General features: G+C 38.0%; 1 long non-coding RNA gene across 1 annotated transcript in view; it reads right to left on the bottom strand.

Moving 5' to 3' along the window:
• Positions 1 to 18,310, bottom strand: part of LOC145984450 (uncharacterized) — a 186,450-nt gene extending 168,140 nt beyond the window's left edge. The window contains exon 1 of the long non-coding RNA XR_014441316.1: positions 18,189 to 18,310. This is a non-coding gene — a long non-coding RNA (uncharacterized LOC145984450). The remainder of the gene's footprint in view (positions 1 to 18,188) is intronic.
• Positions 18,311 to 23,695: the final 5,385 nt, after the last annotated feature.

Consider the following 23,695-nt stretch of genomic DNA (forward strand, 5'->3'; position numbering starts at 1 on the left):
ATTAAGCTGCAACTTGAAACATATGAAGATTTTGGAAAAATTCAAAGTACCATAACCCATCTTGAAGGTACAATAGCAGCAGTGCAAAATGATTTGGTAAATGTACTAGAATCCCGCCTGCCTGGGATTGTAGACACACTTGTCAGTGTCCAGCAACAAATCACAAAGCTTGAAAACCTCAACACTGAATCTGAGCTATCTCATTTTCATCACTTGATTGATGATATTCAAACAAAACTTGAAATTTTACAACAATCAACACCCACTCAGGCAGATATAGCCCTGCTCCAAAATGCTATGCAAAATGTGGCTGATGCTTCTGAATTAAACAATGTGAAATTGGCACTTGAATTTTTGCAAAATACAGTATCAAATCTTCCTACATCACAGGAACTTAAAAATATTAAGAGGGCAGTGAATAGGATATTGAAATCAGAAGATATCAAGAATATCCAAGCAGAGATCAAACAACTCACTCAGACAGTTGCCACTCTACCAACTAATCAACATATTAATGAACTGCATGCCCTGTTTGAGGATATCAGAAGACAGGTCCATGATCTTACTGCTCAAAATTCAAAATTGGCAGTTGTTGAAAATTTGCAACAAATTGTAGCTAATATCAAGCAACAGCTAGGGACCATGGAATCCAATCAAGCAAATGCTCTGTCTGTTTTTGCCACCCAGCTTCAAGAAATTGTGCAACAATACAAAAAACTTATTGTGGACATAAAGATCAAGCCAGGCCATGATGATGTTGTTAGGACCATCAATGAGCACCTTGAATCTGTAACAAGCAGATTGCTCACAGCAGAAAAGGAAATAACAGGCATAATCGAGAATCCAAAACATACAGTAATTCTTGAATTGTACAGCATCCCCAACAAAGAATATGATTCACCATTTACACCAGGTGGCAAGATATATATGCTGTCCCCTGCTCAATTTTATTACCAGTTTTTTGTTGTGGGCACATTAAGACCAATCAAAATCAAATATTGGCTTCAACCACAGGCACACCACTACCCCACCTTATCAATAACAAATGCTGACAACAAACCAAAAATCACCAGTGTAGAGTTAGAGGATTTTACAGACCCCAATACATTAGAAACAGCCTATGCTGAAGATGATGGCTCTCTGGAATTTAAAATACAAATAGGGGATAAATTATATTTAGAAAATCCTGCAGTCTCAGCTGCTGAACACCCCATAGTTGCAATATTTTTGTTTACATATTATGTCTAGACAAATTATTGTTGATGAATTACACAGACAGGCCAGACATAATTTTAAGAGACTGCCAGTAGTCACAAAGGGCATAGATGATTTATGGCAAAGCGACTTGATTGAGTTGTCAAGTGGGCAGTTGAAAAACTTAGACAAAATCAACAGGGGCTACAAGTATCTACTCACTGTGATAGATACATTTTCAAAATTTGCCTGGGCTGTGCCACTCAAATCCAAGACTGGGGCATGTGTTACAGAAGCCTTCAGGACAATCATCAATCAGAGTGGAAGATCACCGCGCTATTTACAAACAGATAATGGCAAAGAATTTTATAATTCAGTGTTTCAACAATTTATTAAAAGCCAGGCAATAAAACATTACTCGAGTTACAGTGATCTCAAGGCCTCAATTGTAGAGAGATTCAACAGAACCTTAAAAAATCTTATGTATAAACAATTTACACTTCAAGGTAATTATAAATGGATTAATATTCTTCCAGAACTTCTACATAAATATAACAACTCGGTCCATTCCACAATCAACATGAAACCCTCTGAAGTAACTTCATCTGATGAGCAAAAATTGATCAGGACTGTTTATTATCCTAGATACCAGCCAACAACAAGAAAGGCCAAATACAGGGTGGGTGATCAAGTAAGAATCAGCAAATATAAGCACTTATTCAAAAGAGGCTTTACAAGAAACTGGAGCACTGAATTATTTACAGTGGTTCAAGTTAAACCCGGGACCCTTAACACATATATAATAAAAGATCACCGAGGAGAAATTCTCAAAGGCAGGTTTTATGAACAAGAGCTCAGCAAAACTAAACAGCCTGACACATATCTCATAGAAAAAATCATCCGCAGAAAAGGCAACAAGTTACTTGTCAAATGGCTGGGTCATCCGGAAAACAGCTGGATCGATGCAAACAAAGTGATAATATGAGCACCTGGGATGTTATAAAAAGGCTGCCAGAACCTGAACAACAGAATAAGAGAAATGGTAACTTGCTGCCTGAAAATATTAGGTGTCTTATTGTTGGGCCATCTGCTTGTGGTAAAACTACACTAATGGTTGATAATTTTTTATTGGCACCCAACTGGTTAGACTGGAAAACAGGCACTTGTATATCTTCTCTAAGAGCTTGGAACAATTAAAATATCAGCAGTTGATGAAGCTATATGATGGATTGGATATTGCCACTTTTCAACCAGATGTTAAGCCACTTCATGACTGTCTCGATAATTCTGTTGTTGTGTTTGATGACATTATATTGGATAATCAAAACAAGGTTAGAAATTTCTTTACACAGGGGCGGCACAAAAACATTGATTGTTTCTACCTGGCACAGACTTTTTCTAAAATACCGAAGCAGCTGATCCGAGACAACAGCAATTTTATATGTGTGTTTCATCAAGATCATACCAACCTCAAACACATACATGATGAATATGTAGGTGGGGACTTGAGCTACAATGATTTTTCCAAGTTTTGCAGTAGGTGCTGGAACCAGGACAGTTATGGGTTTGTCACAATTGATATGACAAGAACACATAATACTGGAAAATACAGAAATAAAATCAACAATTTTCTAGACATTGAAATATAAATAAATAAACATGAAAAGGCCAATAATTGATGATCTTAAGTTAAGAGATTATCTTGTAAAAAGATTTAAGGGATGGAAATCACAGAACCGAGGAATTTATGAACAACACAAACAAACAGAACAGCCTATCATTGATGCTATTGGTGAATTAGGTAAAAATATCAAAACTGTTACAGAGCAAAATCAAAATTTGATCACAGAGCTTGTACCTGTAGCTGCAAGGAACATATTAGATTATCCATTCACCCCACTTTCCAGTATTCATACACCTAGTCCTATTGCTCCTAGAAGAATTGAAGCTACTCAGGATCCTATTGAATTGGGTCTTCTTGCTCAAAAATATTTAACCACACCTAAAGACAACAAAGATGAGGTGTTTGGCTTATATGCTGACACAGAGCTTGATGGCAGCATCATACATAGAATTGGCAATTTCAGAGTAACATTTATGGGGGATGATCTGATTGTTTATTCAGAATCTCGTCTCGGAGAAAAAGGTGCTTTTGTTAAGTACCCCGGCACACCTGGATTGTGGGAACTGATGACTAGGAAAAGGCCTGGCAGCTATACAGATCAAGATTATGAACATTACAAAGAAATATTAATAAAATCAGATGCTCTATACCAGAACAATGATCCCACACAAAAAAGGGTTTTAAGTCGAGCAGTGGAGCAAAATACAATAATTTAATCAAGCCCATATGGTCACAGGTCAAGACTGGCAGTGGAATCAAACAATACAACACCCTGCCCAAAGAATTTGTCTGGGTTGATGATGTCAGGAAACTTGTAGATAGGTTATTGGTGATAGCTGGGGAGGAAAATGCTGGGAACCACAATTTTTACAATGAAAAGGTTGGAATTATGGACATGATAAGCACAAAATTGTCTAATTTTATAGTGAATGACACTAAGGGGATTGGATATCTCATAAAAATTATTAATACTTTACCCCCCAAATTTTGGAATATTTCTGAGGGTCGGGGCCTGGTAAATGACATTATAAACAAGCTGCCATTTGAACTACATATTCCAGGCTATCAGTATTGTGGTCCAGGCACAAAATTGGACCATAGATTAAACAGAGGGGATCCTGGTGTAAATCCCCTAGATGCTGCTTGTAGAGACCATGACATAGCATACAACACACATTCTGATCTTGACAAGAGACATGTTGCAGACAAGAAATTAGAAGAGGCTGCATTTGGCAGATTTGTAAGCAAAGATGCTTCTTTAAGTGAAAAAATAGCAGCATTGGGAACCACCATAGCTATGAGCACCAAACAAAAACTGGGGTGGGGGTTGTGAATATGTATATAATAAACCTACAATGAAGGCCAAGGGTGTTATGTATCAAATACCTTATGCAGGTCTTAAATCTCTTAAAACTATTGATAGTCTTTTAACCAAAAAGCAGCGCAAGAAAAAAAGCTCTTGTCTTGCAAAGGGCCATGGTATGAAATTGTTGCTTAGCACCCCCCAATTAAAAAAATTACAGCAATCAAGAAAAAAATTGCATACAGGGGGTTTCATATTTACTATCCCTGCCATCTTAGCAGCTCTCGGGGCTGTTGGGAGCTTGGCTGGGGGATCAGCTGCCATAGCAAAAACAGTAATAGATGCCAAGAAAAATAGGGCAGAATTAGATGAGCAGAGGCGCCATAACCTGGCCATGGAGAAAAAAGGCAAAGGTGTTAAGAGAGCCATGAATAAGTTTAAAAAAACAAGAGCCGCTTACAAACCAAGATATTGAAGCTTTAATCAAGCCACTGGGCATCAAACATTTTAGGGGTGTGTACATGTCTGATTCTTTACCAGAACAACCACTCAACAAAGAGTGTGGCATTGTTAATTTGGATAAGTACAAAAATCAGGGCACTCACTGGATTTGTTATCTTAAATATGTAAAAGATGAGGCATTTGTGTTTGAATCATTTGGAGTTGATCCACCTGAAAATTTAATAAAATATCTAAAATCAGTTAATCTTTATTACAATAATGCCCGTGTTCAAAACTTCAAAGATGTTAATTGCGGACATTTCTGTTTATCTGTTCTCAGATATCTGTCTCAAATAAATAAACCATCAATTGAAAATTTTCAAAAGGCCTTGTGGTATCTGAAACATCATGGGGGTATTCCATCTCACCAGCCAAAATTCAATATTGAAACTCAAATTACATGATGATATAGTGTATCCCAAAACAATAGCTCTCAGGGCATTTTACGGCATGTACCTGATCCCTAATATTACACACCACAACAACAAAATTGCAGTAGGGGATCAAAAAATTGTCATCACTCCAGGGCAGTATAATCTGTCCACTCTAAATGCTCAATTACCCAGAGGTGTAGTGTTAAGTCAAAATTCTGTCACTCACAGAGTAGAGATTGTATCTGCTACAGAAACAGTGAATCTGGGTACTATAGGAGAGCTGTTAGGCTTTGAGAACAACACAAAACTTGAACCGGCCATCAAACACACTGCTATTAATATACCTAAATTCTTAGCCATAGAGACTCTGAATATTCACTGTAATGTGGCTGAGGGTATGATCACCAAATCAAATGGCATAGGCACTCACAAACAAACCGGCATCATTGCAACATTCAAACCTAATTCTGAATTTATGGAGCCCATCATCTACAATCCATCCCCAACATTATATTTTCCTGTGTGCCATAATAGAATAGATTACATTGAATTGATGGTCACTAATGAAAAAGAAGAATTAGTTGATTTTGCTGGAGCCACAACAACTGCTATCATAGAGATTAACATTTAAATAAAAATACATACAATGGAAAATATTGAGAGTTATGAGCTACAATCATTCCCCCCAAACAGGAGGACATTTGCAAATTTAAATCAACCCAACACAGAGATTGAGGTTGATCTTGATGTAGGGGATGGGTTTATACACCCCCACAGAGCAGATCTATACATCAAATTTGATGTTGTAAAGCTCGATGGTACAGATTATCCGGCAAATTCAAATATAAGATTGGTTGATAATTTTGTGCCGCATCTGTTCTCTGAAATTGAGATCAGAAAGCATGGCGTTGTTATAAACAGAATAGATTATCCCGGCATTACCTCCACAGCTTTGGCCACACTAAAATTATCCAAAACCGAGGCTTCTTACTACAAAATCGGTGGATTTGAGGCTGGTGAGAAAACATTATCTAAAAATCACACAGTGCTGTTCCCCATGCGCCTGTTGCCAGGATTCTTCTCAGATTACAAAGATATTATGTGGAAGGGTGGGTTAAGAATTACATTTAGAAGAGCTGCCAATGATAATAATGATTTGATGAGATACAGCACATTAAACCCTACAGGAGAAGCTCTGCCCAATACCCTACCAGATGCAGGCAAATGCATTATTCAGACTATGGAGCTAAGAATCCCGGTTGTTGAATATGAGGCCAGTTATGCTCTTAAATACAAAGCTGATATAATAAAAAATCCACAGGTTCCTCTGCAATTTTATACATATCAATCTGTACAGAAGCCTGCATCTGGTACATATTATGAGTTTGATGCCACAAATTCATTCTCCAGCATACAATACGACATGCCGGATTTTGTGGTGGTATTGTTTCAGAATGGAAGACACAATAATCAGGAAAAAAATTCAAGTAGATTTGATAACTGCAACATCAAGAACATGTATCTTAAAAATGGCAGAAATGAGGTATTCCCTAGAGAAAATTACAATTTAGACATGTCCAAGAATGATTTCCTCAAATTATATGAGGCATTTTCTTCCTTCAAACGTGTCACTACAGGCAATACTGATATGTATTACACACCAGATGAATTCAAAGCACAGAGACCCATGTTTGTAATCAACACTTCAAAAAGAAAACAAGTTGTGGTGAATGACAGGACAAACATTAAAATTATCTGTGAATTCCATGAGGCTTTACCTGATGACACCATATGTAGTGTTATTCTCATAGGTGAAAAATCATATGTTTATGATGTAAGAAATGAGAGAGTCACGGAGCAATTCTAGAGGTCCGATTCAAACACAGAAGCCCCTTGATTATAAAACAATTTTGCCGTCAGGAAATATATTATTTACTCAAATTTTATAGCACCTCTGCTCGTGGCAGAAAAGCTTTTATATATATATTACCTACCCAAATAACACAGCCAAAAGCTGAAATACAGAAATATTGCAATGATTATTCTGTAAGTTAAAGACTTGAGCCTATATTATTGCAACAAGACCAAACCTGCAATTCGGTTTGCATGACAATATCCAGGAATTTCCTCAATATGATGAATGGTCCCTGAAAGGGGGCACAGTGTAGATAAGAATTTCTCTTTGAGTTCTATGACAAATGACATGTAATTTCCCTCGGAAAAGGCACAGTGCAGGTTATGCCAACAGATATAATCTCCCGGGCATACAGAAAGAAGGCAATTACTCTTTGATGATGAATAATATGTTATTTCTCTCTGAAAAGACACAATATAGATTATATCTGTTGGCATGCAATAATTTATTGTTGGCCGAAACATGGGACTGATCAAAAGATTGGAAAGAACATGGAAATAATTAATTATGTTTGTTCGCTTCTATTGTATTGATCAGGCAATTTTGCCCGTATAGCTGAGCTGATATTTTACCAAGATAACAGCAATAACAAAACTCTGGTGATTCTTAATAGAGAATAATTTTGTTTTGTTGTACAACATTTTTTACCAGGTTTAAGATCTGGGGGCTATCAACAAAACAAAATTATTCTCAAAATCTCACATATGGAATGCCACATATATTTCAATCTCTCAGGACTCAAACCCAAAAGCCTCCTGATTACAAGACAACAATATTAACATTTTGCCATCAGGGGAGGCTTCACATTTTTATCGGGATTCAAACCCGAACCTTTTGATTACAAGGCAATAAAAACCATGCACCACACTCCACTGGGTCTTAGAACTCAATAAATATCAATTCAAGATTCCTGGGATTTTGACAGAAAAACATACTATAAACAATAAGATGATAAGAGAACTTGCCATAGTTTTAAGTATAGACAAATTAATCTGAGGGGCTCATCATTTCTGAAAAATTCCCGAGGGCATTTTTACAAAAATCTTGGATTAGACGGTGTTCCACACTTGAGCAAAAAGCTCATATGGCCATGTTGAGCAAGTTTTAAGTATAGCCAAACCTGCTTGAGGGGGAGCTCTTCCTTTCGTGAGTTTATAATACAGGGGAGCTCTTCCTTTCTCAGGGGAGCTCTTCCTTTCTCAGAGGAGCTCTTCCTTTCTGAAAAATTCCCGAGGGCATTTTTACAAAAATCCTGGATTAGGCAGGGTTCCACACTTGAGCAAAAAACTCATATGAACATGTTGAGCAAGTTTTAAGTGTAGCAAATCTGCTTGAGGGGAGCTCTTCCTTTCGTGGGTTTATAATACCACAAATACAACTACTGATTGGCCACCGTACTTTCGAGATCGCTCAATGAACTTTTGATGTCACTCGAATCGGATACTGCCGTCACTGCCGTTTTCAATTTTTCCAAATCTTCCTTCGAAGGCACACTCGTCTGTAACGATTCCAAGTCACCCTGTATGTTGTCGGGTACGTGATGAAAATGAGCAAGGTTCGATTCCACGTTCAAATTTTCTAAATATTCGATCTTCTGCTGAACCGTGCTTAACGTGTCTTGAATACTCGTCAACGCGCTTGCTTGAACATGAATATTTTTAATTTCTTCGTTGATCAACTCCAAAGGCGCCTGAAGCGTAGCGATGGTGGTTTGAATGTGTTCGAAATTTTGATAAGCCTCCAATTGAATTTTTATGTTCGCAACGCTTTTACCGATGACCTGCAGTTCGTCTGACGATGGTAGGTTCGTCATGGTATCTTCCAAAGTCTGTACCTTGGATTTAATTTCTTCCAACGTGCTGGTGAATTCTTCTTGTAATTTAGAAACGACGACATGCAAGCGTTCTACATCGATATCATTCACGACGGTTTGAAGTTCAGAGAAATTCTTTTCAATTGCGGAAGTTCGTTCTTCGATTTCGAGTTTCAGTTTTTCCAAATCTTTCGATTGAAATTGCTGTAATTTGGCCAAATCATTTTGAAGCGAATCGAAGCTCAACTGTATATTTGGAACGTTGTCGTAAGAAGGTACGTCAACATAATTTTTTATGAGTGTTTTCAGTTCGGAATCGATTTTCAGAATAGGATCGAGACATTGCGTTTGGAGCGTAGCGATCTCTGACTCTAAACTTTTGTTTAAGGTCTCATGCAAAGCAATCAAATCGCTCCTCAACTTTTTAACTCGAATGTCCAGCATGAGAATCTCTTCTGCGTGGTCTACACGCTTGGTGTGGCCGAAAATGTCGTTAGGCATTTTGTTAACGGTTATTTATTAAAGGATAGGTGATTCGTAATTCTACGAAGAGAGGAATGAGTTTGTCGTAATCTCCGAGGAGTTCCACGTATAAACAATCTCCTGCAGAAACATCGTACGCCATGTTAGAAAGCACCTTGTCGTGCTTCATTCGAAAAATATTCTTGCCGCTAGAAATTTTGATTTTTCGCCCTGCGTTCTTCGGATTCACGGTGATCCGAAGTTTCCCGTCGATCGGAATTTCGTAGAAATGTAAATTGTTGTTGAAGACGTAAAAAGTGTTACCCACGTCCTCGTCCAATTTTGTCCAAATGCTGTTGAGGTGAATAATCAGTAGACCGTTGAGTTTAGATAACATGGAAGGTAGATCTGTCGTGCGGTGTACAGTCTCCATTGTTTGCTTTCGGAAACCAAAAAGATTCATGTTGGTTATTTAAGAAAAAATTGAGATCGTATCTAATATAAACAACACCACAAATAGTAACTTCATCTATGGTAGATCGTTTATGCTTGGGGTCTAATATAAATAACACCACAAAAAATGTGTGCAATTTAGTAACTTCATCTTTTTTTCTTAGCAAAAAATGGAGAAGAAGGAAGCGAAACGTGCATGTGACCACTGTGGGAAATATATATCCATTTCTAACTTGAGTAGACATCGGAAGAATGTGCATGGGGAAGGATCAAGTAAGAGGAAGCTCGATGTTGACGATCAAGCGCCACGAAAGAAGCAGAAGAGTGCCGGCGAAAGTATTCGAAATATTTTAACCGAGGAGACTTTCCGATCTGAAGAAACATCTGATCTAAACAACTTTTTTCGCTCGGTCAAAAGCAACTTAATTTCGTCTATCACCGAAGCTTTGTTGCAATGCTCGTTGAAAATCCACCTCATCGTTTCCGTCATTTATGAAAACGTAAAAAAAGAGCGAGAAACTTTCCATCATTACACTGGTGTAAAGAGCCTCCACGCCTCCGACGTCGATGAGGTGGATGCCATTTGCAACCAGATGTTTGATGCTTTGTTGAACAAGCACGAGACTTTCCAAAAACGTGGATCGAGTTGGACACTTTGCGGTTCGCCTCACACTTTAACTTTGAAGGTAGCAAGATACAACCCGATGGGAGCATCCAGCTTCATCAATTTGCCCCCGAAAATAGCCAGTAAGAAAGCCATCATCAAAATTCAAAATGAGGATAACAGATGCTTTTTGTGGTGCATCATTGCCGATCATCACCCAGCCAATAATAACAAACAACGTTTATGCCACTACAACAAGCCAGAATATCTCTCAGAATTTGAAAAACCTATGGCTGGTATTAATTACCCTGTAAATCTACGAGACATTAGTAAATTTGAGACACAGTACAAGACAGATAAAAACGAAAGTATAGCAGTACACATCTTCGGATTAGACAAAAACAACACCATCTACGTTCTCAGACATAGCAACATTAAAAGTAATCATGTCATCAGATTACTCCTGATCGAAGATGATGATAATTATCATTATTGTCTAATTCAGAATCTTCCAAAATTAACAAGAAGTCAAATTACCACAGATCACCATAAAATTCGAGTATGCGACAGATGCCTGAGTATATTCTACGGTCGAGGAAAAAAGAATGGTGATGAAGAACTCCGAGATCATCATGAAATGTGTAGTAAACATCCGGCTACGGCTATCAAAATGCCTTCTAGAGACATGACATTTTCCAACTACAAGGTATTACTCTGGCATCCCGTGGTGATATGCGCCGACTTTGAAAGTTTCCAACTTCCACTCGCCATCTGCGAACCGAATCCCAGCCTATCGAGCACTACCGAAATTCTACATCACGAAGCCTGCGCTTTTGGATTGATGGTCAACAACACAGGCAATGTTATTTTACATCGTGGCAATGATGCTCCACAAAAATTCGTTCAAACCTTGAAACAGATGGCCATACAATTCGCTCCCCTACTAAGAGAAGACAAAGCAATAGAGCCTCTTACCCAGGAAGAGAAGGAAGCATACGACCTTGCCTCTCAGTGTGATGCGTGCGAATGTAACTTCACCCTCGAAAATGTCAAAGTTTGCCACCATAATCATCACACGGGAAAATATGTGGCTCCCCTGTGTAACAACTGTAATAAAAAAAACGAATTTTATTCCTGTATTCATTCACAATTTGGAGGGTTACGATTCCAAAATCTTCATAAAAGAGATGGAATGTGACGCTCAACCCATTAGCGTCATAGCTCGCACCAATGAGAAATTCATTTCATTCAGCAAGAAGGTGGACGTTGGAAATGGCAATCACGTAGAAATTCGCTTCTTGGACTCCTACAACTTTCTGTCTTTGAGTTTGGCGACACTTGCGTCTCAACTCACCGACGATGATTTGGTCGCCACCAGGAAATGTTTTGGCGACCCACATTTAGCACTGTTGAGACGCAAGGGTGTTTACCCCTACGAATACATGACGGATGCTTCCAAATTCTCAGAAACATCGTTACCACCGAGAGAATCATTCTACAGTCGTCTTAGCGACACCTGTTGCACCGAAGAGGACTACCATCATGCTCAGCTTGTCTGGTCTACATTCTCTTGTCAAACCATGGCCGACTATCATGATTTGTATTTGAAACTGGATGTTACGCTATTAAGCGACCGTTTTCATCTCCATCGCTCGAGAGGAATGGGAGCATATGGTTTGGACCCCACTATCAGCTACACCACACCGGGTTATTCTTGGCAGGCGATGTTAAAATCCACGAAGGTGAAGATAGAACTCATCAAAGACGTCAATCAACTTTTGTTTGTCGAAGAGGCAAAACGTGGTGGAATCGTCCAGTGTCCCCTTCGATACGTCAAGGCCAACAATCCATATGTTGCCGATTTCGATGCAGGGAAACCGACAAACTTCTTGGCATACTGGGACATGAACAACCTCTATGATTATGCCATGTCCGAGCCTCTGCCCATCGGAGAATACAAATGGATGAGTGAGCAGGAACTTCAAGATTGTTTAGAATGGAGCGAAGATCATGAAAATGGATATTTCCTGAAAGTACATTTGGAATATCCTGCATCGCTTCATCAAGAACACCATGGATTTGCGATGGCACCTGTGATGGAATTGGCTCCGGAGAAGAAGCTGATGCTCACCTTCAAGAGCAAAGAGAATTACGTGGTGCATTATCGTCTCCTACAATTCTACATCCAGCATGGATTGGTTTTGAAGCGTGTGCACTCGGGATTGAAGTTTAGACAGACCAGGTGGCTAGCACCCTATATCGACGGCAACACTCAACGTCGAGCATCAGCTTCTTCTTCAGCAGACAAAGACCTATACAAATTGATGAACAACAGCATCTACGGCAAGAGCATGGAAGATGCGAGGAAAAGAAAAAATATCAACTTGGTCTCCGACCCGAAGAAAATAAACAAGCTCGTCGCTCAGCCCACGTACAAGAACTTCACGATACTGAGCGACACGTTGGTATTGATCGAACGTGCTCTCCGTCACATAACATTCGACAAACCAATCGCCGTGGGAGTCGCGATCCTCGAGTTGTCGAAGCTGGCCATGTACAAGTTTCACTACGACATCATGAAACCACGCTATGGAGAGGGGATCGAGGTGGCGTACACCGACACGGACAGCTTCGTGTACAACATCCGCACCGATGATCTATACGAAGATCTCAAAAGCATGAGCCAGCATTTCGATTTCTCCAATTATCCGAAAGATCACGCTCTCTTCGACAACAGTCAGAAAATGACGATCGGGAAGATGAAGGATGAAGTCAACGGCCGCATCATCACAGAGTTTGCTGGTCTTCGAGCAAAAATGTACGCCATAAAAATCCAGGATGAGACCGAAATAAAGAAGGCAAAGGGGGTGGGGCGTTCGAGCACAAACAAACTAACCGTAGAAGATTATAAGTCGTGCTTATTCATCAAAAGCAAGCAACGCATGACAGAATATCGCATCACGAGCACCATCGACCAGTTACGTACATCCATGATCAACAAAGTGGCGCTTGATCCCCATGACACCAAATTGAGACTACTGGACTGCAACATCCACACCCGAGAATGGGGATACCATGACGAGGAAGAAATCTGCTCGCACCATTAGACTTCTGCATCAAAAAGTACGTATTATTTCTTCCACCACTTTTTCTTAAAAAAAAACAATCATTCACACTAATTTTTGCATTCACACTAATGTTTTAAATATTTTTTTTATATTTTTCTATCATATTATGTACACTATTTGAGGATATTTTTTTTTTCTTTCAGATGCTGCACCCTACGGAAACTATTAGTTCTTACACATTCCATTCTTAAGCAAAATTTTTTCTTCTCCTCAATCATAAAAACACACACATTACACACGGAGGTCCTCTGTAGGGAGTCATGGGGGGGTTTAAAAAAAAAGAACCCATGAAACTCTACAGAGGCATGGCTATGATAGCCGTGGCCATTAGAACTGTGTTGGGCACCACGCACCCCTGGCGGGATATTTTCTTTTTTGGGGGGTCTGGGATTTCCTTAACAAAAATAATTTTGATTATCACACACACACACCGTATAAGATCACACATGAGTTTTAAAAAAACATCGTGGCAGATTACGCTGAGAGCAAGGTCGTAGTAGATTACACTGAGGGACCTTACAGTAAGAGGAGACAGCAGACTTATAGGAAAAATGTCGTAAGTCATTTCAAAAGTAGGTCAAAGGGCGAGTTAGCATAAGAGCAAAATTTGCAGGAGGTAAAAAATAGCTAAAAAAGTGATGCCAGAGCTTCTTCTGTCCATTTTTTCTCTCATTGTAGGTTAGTTTAGTCCGTAAAAAACGGATTACGCTGAGAGCAGAAGCCTATTAGCAGGTCGTAGTAGATTACACTGAGGGACCTTACAGTAAGAGGATACAGCAGACTTATAGGAAAATGTCGTAAGTCATTTTCAAAAGTAGGTCAAAGGACGAGGTTAGCATAAGAGCAAAATTTGCAGGAGGTAAAAAATAGCTAAAAAAGTAATGCCAGAGCTTCTTCTGTCCATTTTTCTCTCATTGTAGGTTAGTTTAGTCCGTTAAACGTCGTAAAATAAAAAGTAGGTCAAAGGACTGTTCCAGAACAAAGCATTCATACTACTTTTCTGTTATGCACATATCTGATTTACTATGAACACAGGTGTAGTACACGTACCATTTTAAATGAGACCATCTACTGCAGAAAATGCATTTTATCCATTTTTAACCAGGCTTAGAAGCTGAAAATGGTTCGAGGCACATTAGGCACAAGCTGTCTTCATCTTCTGACTCTGACTGAATTCTTCTTCTTCAGATATTTCCTGTTTGGTATTTTCTTCTTTTTACATGGCGTTTCTCTTTCGGTCGGTCCATTATTTATTTTCTGACTATTATTTGCTGACTCCTTTTTTTCATTTTTCAAAGATTGGCACAATCTTTTTTCAACTCTTTCTGATCTCAATAATTTATTGTTAACTCTTGTTAGAGCTTCATTTTCTAATCTGTTCTTCACTCGTGTGTCTGTAAAAATTGACGATATCATTCGTTGTTTCCCTTTTCGATTTGCTTTTCGTTATCCAGCTTTATGGTACAGACGTAACTCTTCTGGGCTTACTGACACACGATGCAATTCTTGATTGTCACTGCTGGTGGAAGGGGGGCTTTCAATCCCAAGACGTTGGTTTCAGAGATTCTACTTCAATCAGGTAAACTATCTTGCTCATGTTCTTCGTTCATTGGTCGATCAGTTACGGAACATAGTAAATAATCTTCTTCAGTAAAAATATCAGGATTGAATGGCATGATTCCCGTTGCTTGAAAGCCTGATATAATATTTTTTGGCGTTAGAGCATTGAGTAACAACTCCTGGTATGTCGTAAAGGTCTTCCCTGGATTGCTGGTCATCCAACTGTCAATTGTTGCAAAATAAAACTTCTTAAAAGTCCATAAACCGATCTGCCCAGGGGTTGGAGTATGTGGGAAGTATGAGGCGGAAATAACAACATAATGATTCCGTTGTCATCCATCCTGTGGGGTATGAAGTTCCAATACAGCCAAGGGGTCCGCTCTGAATAAAGTGATCTTTAAAATAGACCCTTGGAAATATGAACATTGGGGACACGGATTTTCTAATCACATTTATGGCAGTGGCAACTGTTACAATTGTGCCATCTCTGCTGACATTGCCTTGGCTACTTGACATGCACCCTCTTCTGCAACGATTTTCCCAGGGCGCTGAACAGTGTGAATACCTGTTTCATCGGTGTTCCAAATATCTTTGCTCTCAAATTTGTACGTCTCCAGAACAGCTTTTAAGTTGTTGAAAAATATGCTACATTGTGTCGGTTAAAGCTAGTACCACGGCTTAGACTCGTGCATTCAGGCTCTCTAAGAGACAGTCTAGGATGCCTTTTCTTCTATGCAGTAAACCATTCTTTCGAGGCAATTTTATTATTTATCCAAGCGTCAGGAATTTTCACCTTGTTAGCTACTGCTAATTCATATGCGAACTCTCTGATGTTTTTTAGGCGTCAAACCATAGTAGATCCTTGAACAATGGACAATGTATTCCTTTAGTTGAAGTTCTAAATCTTCAATGAAGACCTGACGATGTTTGGAGTAACCCATTCGTATTTTGGTATCCTCACTTTGGTTTACCTCATAAGAGTCATTTTGTCGATCCCATTTGTCTTTGCGACTTATTTCAGTGACAAGGTACCATTCTTGACATCGGTGTAAGCTTTCTTAAATGTTTCAATTGGTATTTCTCCTCGAATGCCGGACCATTTTCTGTAAACAAAACAACAAAAAAAAATTAGAAGCAGCTGGGGTAAGTTGATACACGTATCAACCTGCTCCAATTCAGCTGTATCAACTTTCCCCAAACGGTGCCATTTCGATTAACGAACTATAACGTACTACAGACAACAGAAAAACAAACAACAATAACCGAGTTTTCTTACCTTTTAGTGGCACAACACACATCCACCAAGACAAAATAATTCACAGTTCATGTAAGCCCACCAGGGGACTTCAAACAACATCCAAAAAAGTTACTTTACACCGTGAAAAATACACTTGGTCGGATAACTTCGCCCACAAAATTGTTCGTTAGCATACACACGCTCAGACAATAGGGACTGGTGAACGGCGTCTTCTGTTTAACTGACATTGCCCAGTGCATGCGCGTTCCCTCGTAAATGGCAATGTATCAACTTGTCTCCGTCTCAACTTGCTCCGATCTACTCTACACCCCTGATAACTGGCTGACTCCATCGGTGTCTGCTTAATTGCGGAGAGACAGACGACGCCATGCAAAACTAAGAATTGACACCACAGGTATTCGTAAAATTAGAACATGAAACACCTTTCCTAATAGCGGTGGTGCAGGTAGAAGGGGTGGAGGGTCTGCACGTGTTTCAGTTCCCATATTCACGTTGTTTAATTTTTTTAAGTTGCCCATAATAATTGTCACCAATTCTTAATTTATTAAGCGTTGTACGCTACTGCGGCGACGCACGGTATTTCGAACGAAGCATGTAGCAGCGTGGCATTTTCGGTTTCCATTGAGACTCGTACAAATATACATACAACCTCCACGGTGAACCAACGTTGAAAATTCACTCACTTTAGACCAGTGGCGGCGATTGAGTTCCAAAACCGGGAGGCAAAGACAGGATATTCCTCTTTGTAGATAAGGTTTGGCATAGGGAGGGGGCAAAGGTGGTGAAACGGGGAGGGCAACTGCCCCCTCGCCTCCCCTAATCGCTGGCTCTGCTTTAGACTGAAAACAATATATTTCCGACCGACGCCTTTTCCGTCTTTATATTTCTCGCTTCTGCACCGGACATTTGAATCACCATGTGTATCAAAAAATGTTACGGTGGTGGGAAGTTATTAGGCATCAATGTGTCTTACAAAACAGCTACTTCACGAGCAAAAGGAAGAAGACTTTCCTTTAATCTACTTTGCAAATTAATAAAATAAGGCGCAAGAGAAAATCAAGTCGCATAGAATAAATGTACACTTTCGGTTAACTTACCAAAGCACAGTAATAAAGAAAATTCACCAGGAGGAATTCAAATAAGTCATTAATCCCCCTCGCGCGCGCGCACACACACACACACACACACACACACACACACACACACACACACACACACACACACACACACACACACACACACAAACAATGACAGTTGGAGGTGTGACAAAACTAGCACCACCCAGGCCAATCCTAACAGTATTATAAAATAGTGTATTATCTAATAAACTGATTTTACTTGGCTATTTCACATGCCGACAATTGATTCGTGTCGGTAGATAAAATAGACTGCATTATTTAACAAGCAATGAACCTATTTCCTTTTCAGTAGAATATTTGAAAAGCAGCAATAAAAACACAAAATATTGGAATCATTTCATGTCATTAAGAGAACACCACAAAAGAATTCATACTTTTGTTCTTTCTCGAACGAAATATTTGCGTGAACATTCGTACAGAAACAATGCACTAACGTTTGGCACCATTTCGGTGAAAATCGGAGAAGGTGGGGGGGAAGGGGCTGACCATAATAGGTGAGGTGTTAATATCTCGGATTTCCCGTTGTGCACAAACGAATTTTTTGCATGCACATTCGTGTACAAACAAAGCACTAACGTTTGGCACCATTTTGGTGAAAATTGGAGAAGGTGAGAGGGATGTCTAAATGAACGTTCCATCAGGCATTTAGAGATACTCCATTTCCACGCAACTGACCAAAAGTGGAAAAGAAAGAAACGTAGACTAACAAAATGATCAATCAATCAAATTACGGAACACATGAAGGGAATGAAAACAATGTACAAAGTTAAAAGAGGGATCCATGATTAGTAAATTAATGGAAAAACTACAAAGGGGAGTTAAAAGAAATAAAATTATCTATAATAAATAGCAATTCTTACTTTGAGGACCCATTGCTCCTTCGGGGCCGGCTCTAGTTGAGTTGAGTAGGCCTATCAAATCATGCATCATTCTTCGACAGTCACTTGCCACCGACCACTTCACACGACAGCAGACAACGAAATGTGCGATCGCTCCCCCGAGAACGGCCGAGACACTGCACAACGTCAGAAACCATCCTTCCCCGAAGAATAAAAGCTTATTGTTTGATACTCGGAACAATGACGTAAGGAATGTGCAGCATTACATGCAACGAAATTTGAATCCTGCATTCCACTTCACTTACGCGAAGTCAACAGATAGTAACAATTGTCTTAAGGAAATTGTCTTCTTAGAAAGGCCAATATATCCTTTCTTGCAAATTGTTTGCATTTCAGCTAAGGTTACTGCTATTTCTGATACCATAAAGCTGCATTTTATGAAGGTTCTAATGCAACCTTGCAATTTGAAACTTCCGCACCACCTTGTGCGTATGTGCCACAAGCTTCTCAAATAATAATATTTTAGCAAAATCTCAAAATTTAACTTCGAGTAAAGTACAAGGTGGTCGATAAGTATGGAAACATTCCTTACAAATAAATATGGATTGAAACGTCCATATAAACGATATACGAAAAGGGAAAACCTGTTAGGATATCTTACCAACATAGTGCCTATATGCAAATTTCAGGGGAAACATGGCGATTTGCTTAATTTGAACGTTGCTTTAATTCCTATGCTGCTTGAAATCGAATTGATTTTCGTTACATTACTTTATCATGTTGATTATCTCTTACATCAAACATGGCGCAACAGACCTCTAAGAGCCAGGGCTTACCAAACGTTCTTTTTCATTAAGTGGCGTTTGGTCAATGCATCCAGTCCCATCGTTTGTGGTTTTCGAAACCGGGTCTTGTTACTTCTTTTCAAGTAGCTCCCCAATTGTCCTCACGACGCCAGGTCAGAATCAAAATTTTTGGGCGCTCCCTTTGGGGATCGAACCCGGGACGGCTTGCACCAAAGGCTAACAATTTCGCTGAGTTTATTAAGAAAATAGGTTATTACAAGCTATACTGCAGATAAAATGTTTACGTGCTGTGTTTAACAATTTCAGAATACTTCACTGAGTTCAATCCAAATTCTTTGACATGGAAATTCCACTCAAGAATTTAAGAAATGCCACATATTAGTTTGTAACTCAAATGACCAAAATGTCATTTGCCATGTTTAACACCCAAACCCTTCATATACTTCCCATTTTAAAAACCAATGTTAACTGACTGACATAGATTGCTAAACGTAAGACCTAAAATTGGAATAAGATAATTAATTGGAACTGCACTTACGCAATCTTACATATTATGCTTTTCTAATGTACCAAACAACAAAATGATGATGTATATTGAAAAATTTAAAAAATTAAGAAACTGTGATCACCGTTAAAACTGATTATTAATATAATTTTTAAAACTAATTGCACCACCTAACTAACTAACTAACAAACTAACTAACTCCCTAGCCTTCTTAAACCCGAAGGTTCATGGCTGCAGCAACACAGGCCTTCCATCTTTCTCTATCTTCAGCAAGTTCTATATACTCTTTTCCATCTCTACCGATTTCCCTTAGGTACATCTCAACGTTGTCCCTCCATCTTCGTCTTGGTCTTCCTACAGGTCTCTTACCATCAGGTTTCCCAACAAGAATCCTGTAAACTCCTCTTTCCTCTCCCATTCGTGCCACATGGCCTGCCCACCTAAGTCTTCTTGATTTAATTATTCTAATAATATCTGGACATGAATACAAATTATGTAGTTCTAAATTATGTAACCTTCTCCACTCACCTGTTTCCTCATCCCTTTTAGGTCCAAGATTTTCCAAAGGATCTTATTTTCAAATACTCTCAATTTATGTTCCTCTTTCAACGTAAGGGACCAAGTTTCACATCCATATACTACTACAGGCAAAATTACTGTTTTGTATATTTTAACTTTTAGTTTCTTAGATATTAAATGAGAAAACAAAAAAAAGTTTATGAAGAGAGAAGTAACATGCATTTCCTGAATTAAGCCTACTTTTTATTTCCTCTTTAATATAATTTTCATTTGTTAATATTACTCCTAAGTATTTGAATTTGGAAACTGGTTCAAACGAGTTGTTATCAATAATTAGATTTTGATTATTACCTAACACTTGGTTTCGGCATGTAAGCATATATTTAGTTTTCTCTTTGTTAACTTCCAAAAATATCTCTTTAGCAGTTTTGAAAAATATTTTAGCATTATTCTTAATTGTAATCACATCATCCCCAAGTAAGTCTACATCATCTGCATATGCTAACAACTGAGTCACACCATTTAATTTTAGACCTTATTTAGTTTCTTTTACTTTCCTAACAGCATATTGTAAGGCAAAATTAAAGAGCAATGGAAATAATGCATCTCCTTGTTTTAACCCATCATGAATTGTAAATTTGTCAGACATATTAATACCTACACGAATTTTACTTTCTGTTTCACTGGTGCATATATTTATCATACTAACAAGCTTCTTAGGTATTCCAAACTCTACTAATATATTATATAATTTATCTCTTTTGACCGAATCATATGCTTTTTTGAAATCAATGAATAGCTGATGGACATTTTGATTATATTCCCACTTTTTTTCAAGTGTCTGTCTGATGTGAAAAATTTGATCTGTAGTTGATCTGTTACGTTTAAATCCACATTGATAATCACCTATAATTTCATTAGCATATGGGGTTAGTCTTGTTAAAAGAATGTTAGACAATATTTTATATGTTGTTGAGAGTAGAGAAATTCCACGGTAATTATTGCAGTTCATTTTATCACCTTTTTAAAACACAGGAACAATTATGGATTCTTTTCACTGTTGAGGGATTTCTTCTTTATTCCATATTAAACAAATTAATTTATGAATTTGACATATTAATGAATTTCCACCATATTTAATTAACTCAGCTGGTATTAAATCAATGCCAGGTGCTTTGTTATTCTTTAGCCATTGAATAGCATCTTTAACTTCAGTCAAGTTAGGTTCTGGAACTAAAGGTTCTGCTGTGTGGACTTCATTTACTTGTGATTTATCTCCTACATGGACATTTAAAAGGTCATTAAAGTAGTTCTTCCATCTATTTAGAATATCGCTTGGGTCAGCTAGAAAATCACCGTCTTTATCTTTTATCAAGTTTACTTAAGGTTGCCACCCCTTTCTAAACTCATTTACACCTTTATATAGATCTCTGATATTTTTATTTTTGCTGTTTGTTTCAATTTCGTTAATTTTGCTTTTCAAGTAATCTCTTTTTTTACTTCTAAACGTGCGGTTAACTTCTCGCTTTATTCTATTATAATTGTTTAGATTTGTATCATTAGAGTTATTTAACCACCTAAGTCTAGCCTGATTTCTTATTTCTATTAGATTATGACATTCATTATCAAACCATGGCTTACGTTTTCTTGGTTTATGGTATCCTATACTTTCTTTAGCTGCTGATTCTATTGCATTACGTATGTGCTCCCAATTCTTATTTACGTCTATTTCATTTATATTTTCATCATCATTTAAATCCTGCAAAACATCGAATCTATTTGACAGTTTAATTTGGTAATCTTTCTTAATTCTTTCATCAGTAAACTTTCCTGTATCAAATTTTATAACTTTTAGATTTTGTTGCTTATGATTTATCACTGAGAGTCTTTCTCTTAATTTAGCAATTACTAAATAATGGTCACTGGCACAGTCAGCACCTCTATGTGTACGAACGTCAATTATACTAGTATGCCTTCTCTTATCAATGAGAATATGATCTATCTGACTATGAGTTTTACCATCTGGAGAAGACCAGGTATATTTATGGATATCTTTATGTTTAAAAGTGGTACTTTTCACAATTAAATTCTTTGAGGTTGCAAAAGTAATCAATCTTATACCACTATCATTACTTAATTCATGAAGACTTTCTTTACCAATCCTGGGTTTAAATGTCTCTTCTTTGCCCATCTGTGCATTACAGTTACCTAACAGAATTTTCATATCATACTGAGAAAATTTATCAAAGACCTGTTCTAACTCTGCATAAAAATCATGTTTAGTATTATCATCTTTATCTTCCGTTGGTGCATGTATGTTTATTAAAATAATTTTACACCACCTACCCTGTAAAACTGCATATGATTTCCTATCATTAATAAATTCTACTGTTTTAAGAGCCGAGATAATTCTATTATTTATGAAAAAGCCTGTTCCAAAATTATGATTTTCAGTGCCACCATAGAAAAAAGTATAATTTTTAGTTTTACCATTCCCTTCTCCTGGCCACCTTACTTCCTGGACAGCTACTACATCTACTTTATACTTAACTATCTCATTAACTGTACACTGAAATGCCCCAGGCCGGTAAAGGCTCAGAACATTCCAGGTGCCTAATTTAATATCCTTATTCCTAACGTAGATCTTATCCTTAGTCCAGGGATCTCCCAAAGTAGTCCCCACCTGGAGATTCGAACGGGGGACTATTTTACCTCCGGAATATTTTACCTTGGAAACATCCATGGCCTTATATTGCTGTTTCTTGACATTTTTTTTACAGTGCAGAGTTGTCAGCTCTACGCCTAACCCCCAATATGAATGGAGGAACTACTACACAAGACAAACACAAACACATTAGACAGCACAATTACCACACAAGATGAACACAAACACATTTGACAGCACAACTACTACACAAGACACACACAAACACATCACAACTATAACACAATATAAACACAAACACACCACAACTACTACACAATATAAACATAAACAAACTACACACCACAACTACTACACAAACAAATTAGACAGCACAACTACTACGCAAGACAAAACAAACATACTAGACAGCACAACTACTACACAAACATACTAGACAGCACAACTACAACACAAGACACATACATACATATCACCGATATTACACAAGACAAACAGAAATACATTAGACAGCATAACTACTACATAAGATAAACACAAACACACCTTTTAGTAGAAATAAATGTAGAAAAGCAAGGAAACTTTTTAATTCCAGATGAAGTATCAGCCGACACATTTAAAAATTATTAAGATTTAAAATATGTAGCCTAGAAAAAGACAGAAATTTCGTAAGAAAATATGTATGTGTAGCACAAATGGGCGATCTCCTTTGCATTTCAAATTATGATACATCGACAGTTTTATTATATTAATTAGCGTATCTGTAAGTCCGTTTCAACTATTGATATTTCAGAGACTATTACAACTAGGAAATGCAAGTGCAGCAGATTTTCAAGTTAGGATAAGGTCGATAGCTTAGGTTTAGGAACTTAATAATGCGAAGACCTAGATAATAAAATCGTGCTACGCAACTCCTACATTAGCCAGAAAATGTATTTGTCAACAATCTCATCCCCACCGCCAAAATAATGAAATGAAATTCGGGTAACAAAAGGCGTAAAGAGCAGTAATTTGTAGGTCCTTTTTCTTGATA

The sequence above is a fragment of the Lepisma saccharinum genome, chromosome 2, assembly GCF_977018435.1.
Source record: "Lepisma saccharinum chromosome 2, izLepSacc3.1, whole genome shotgun sequence".
NCBI lineage: Eukaryota > Metazoa > Arthropoda > Insecta > Zygentoma > Lepismatidae > Lepisma > Lepisma saccharinum.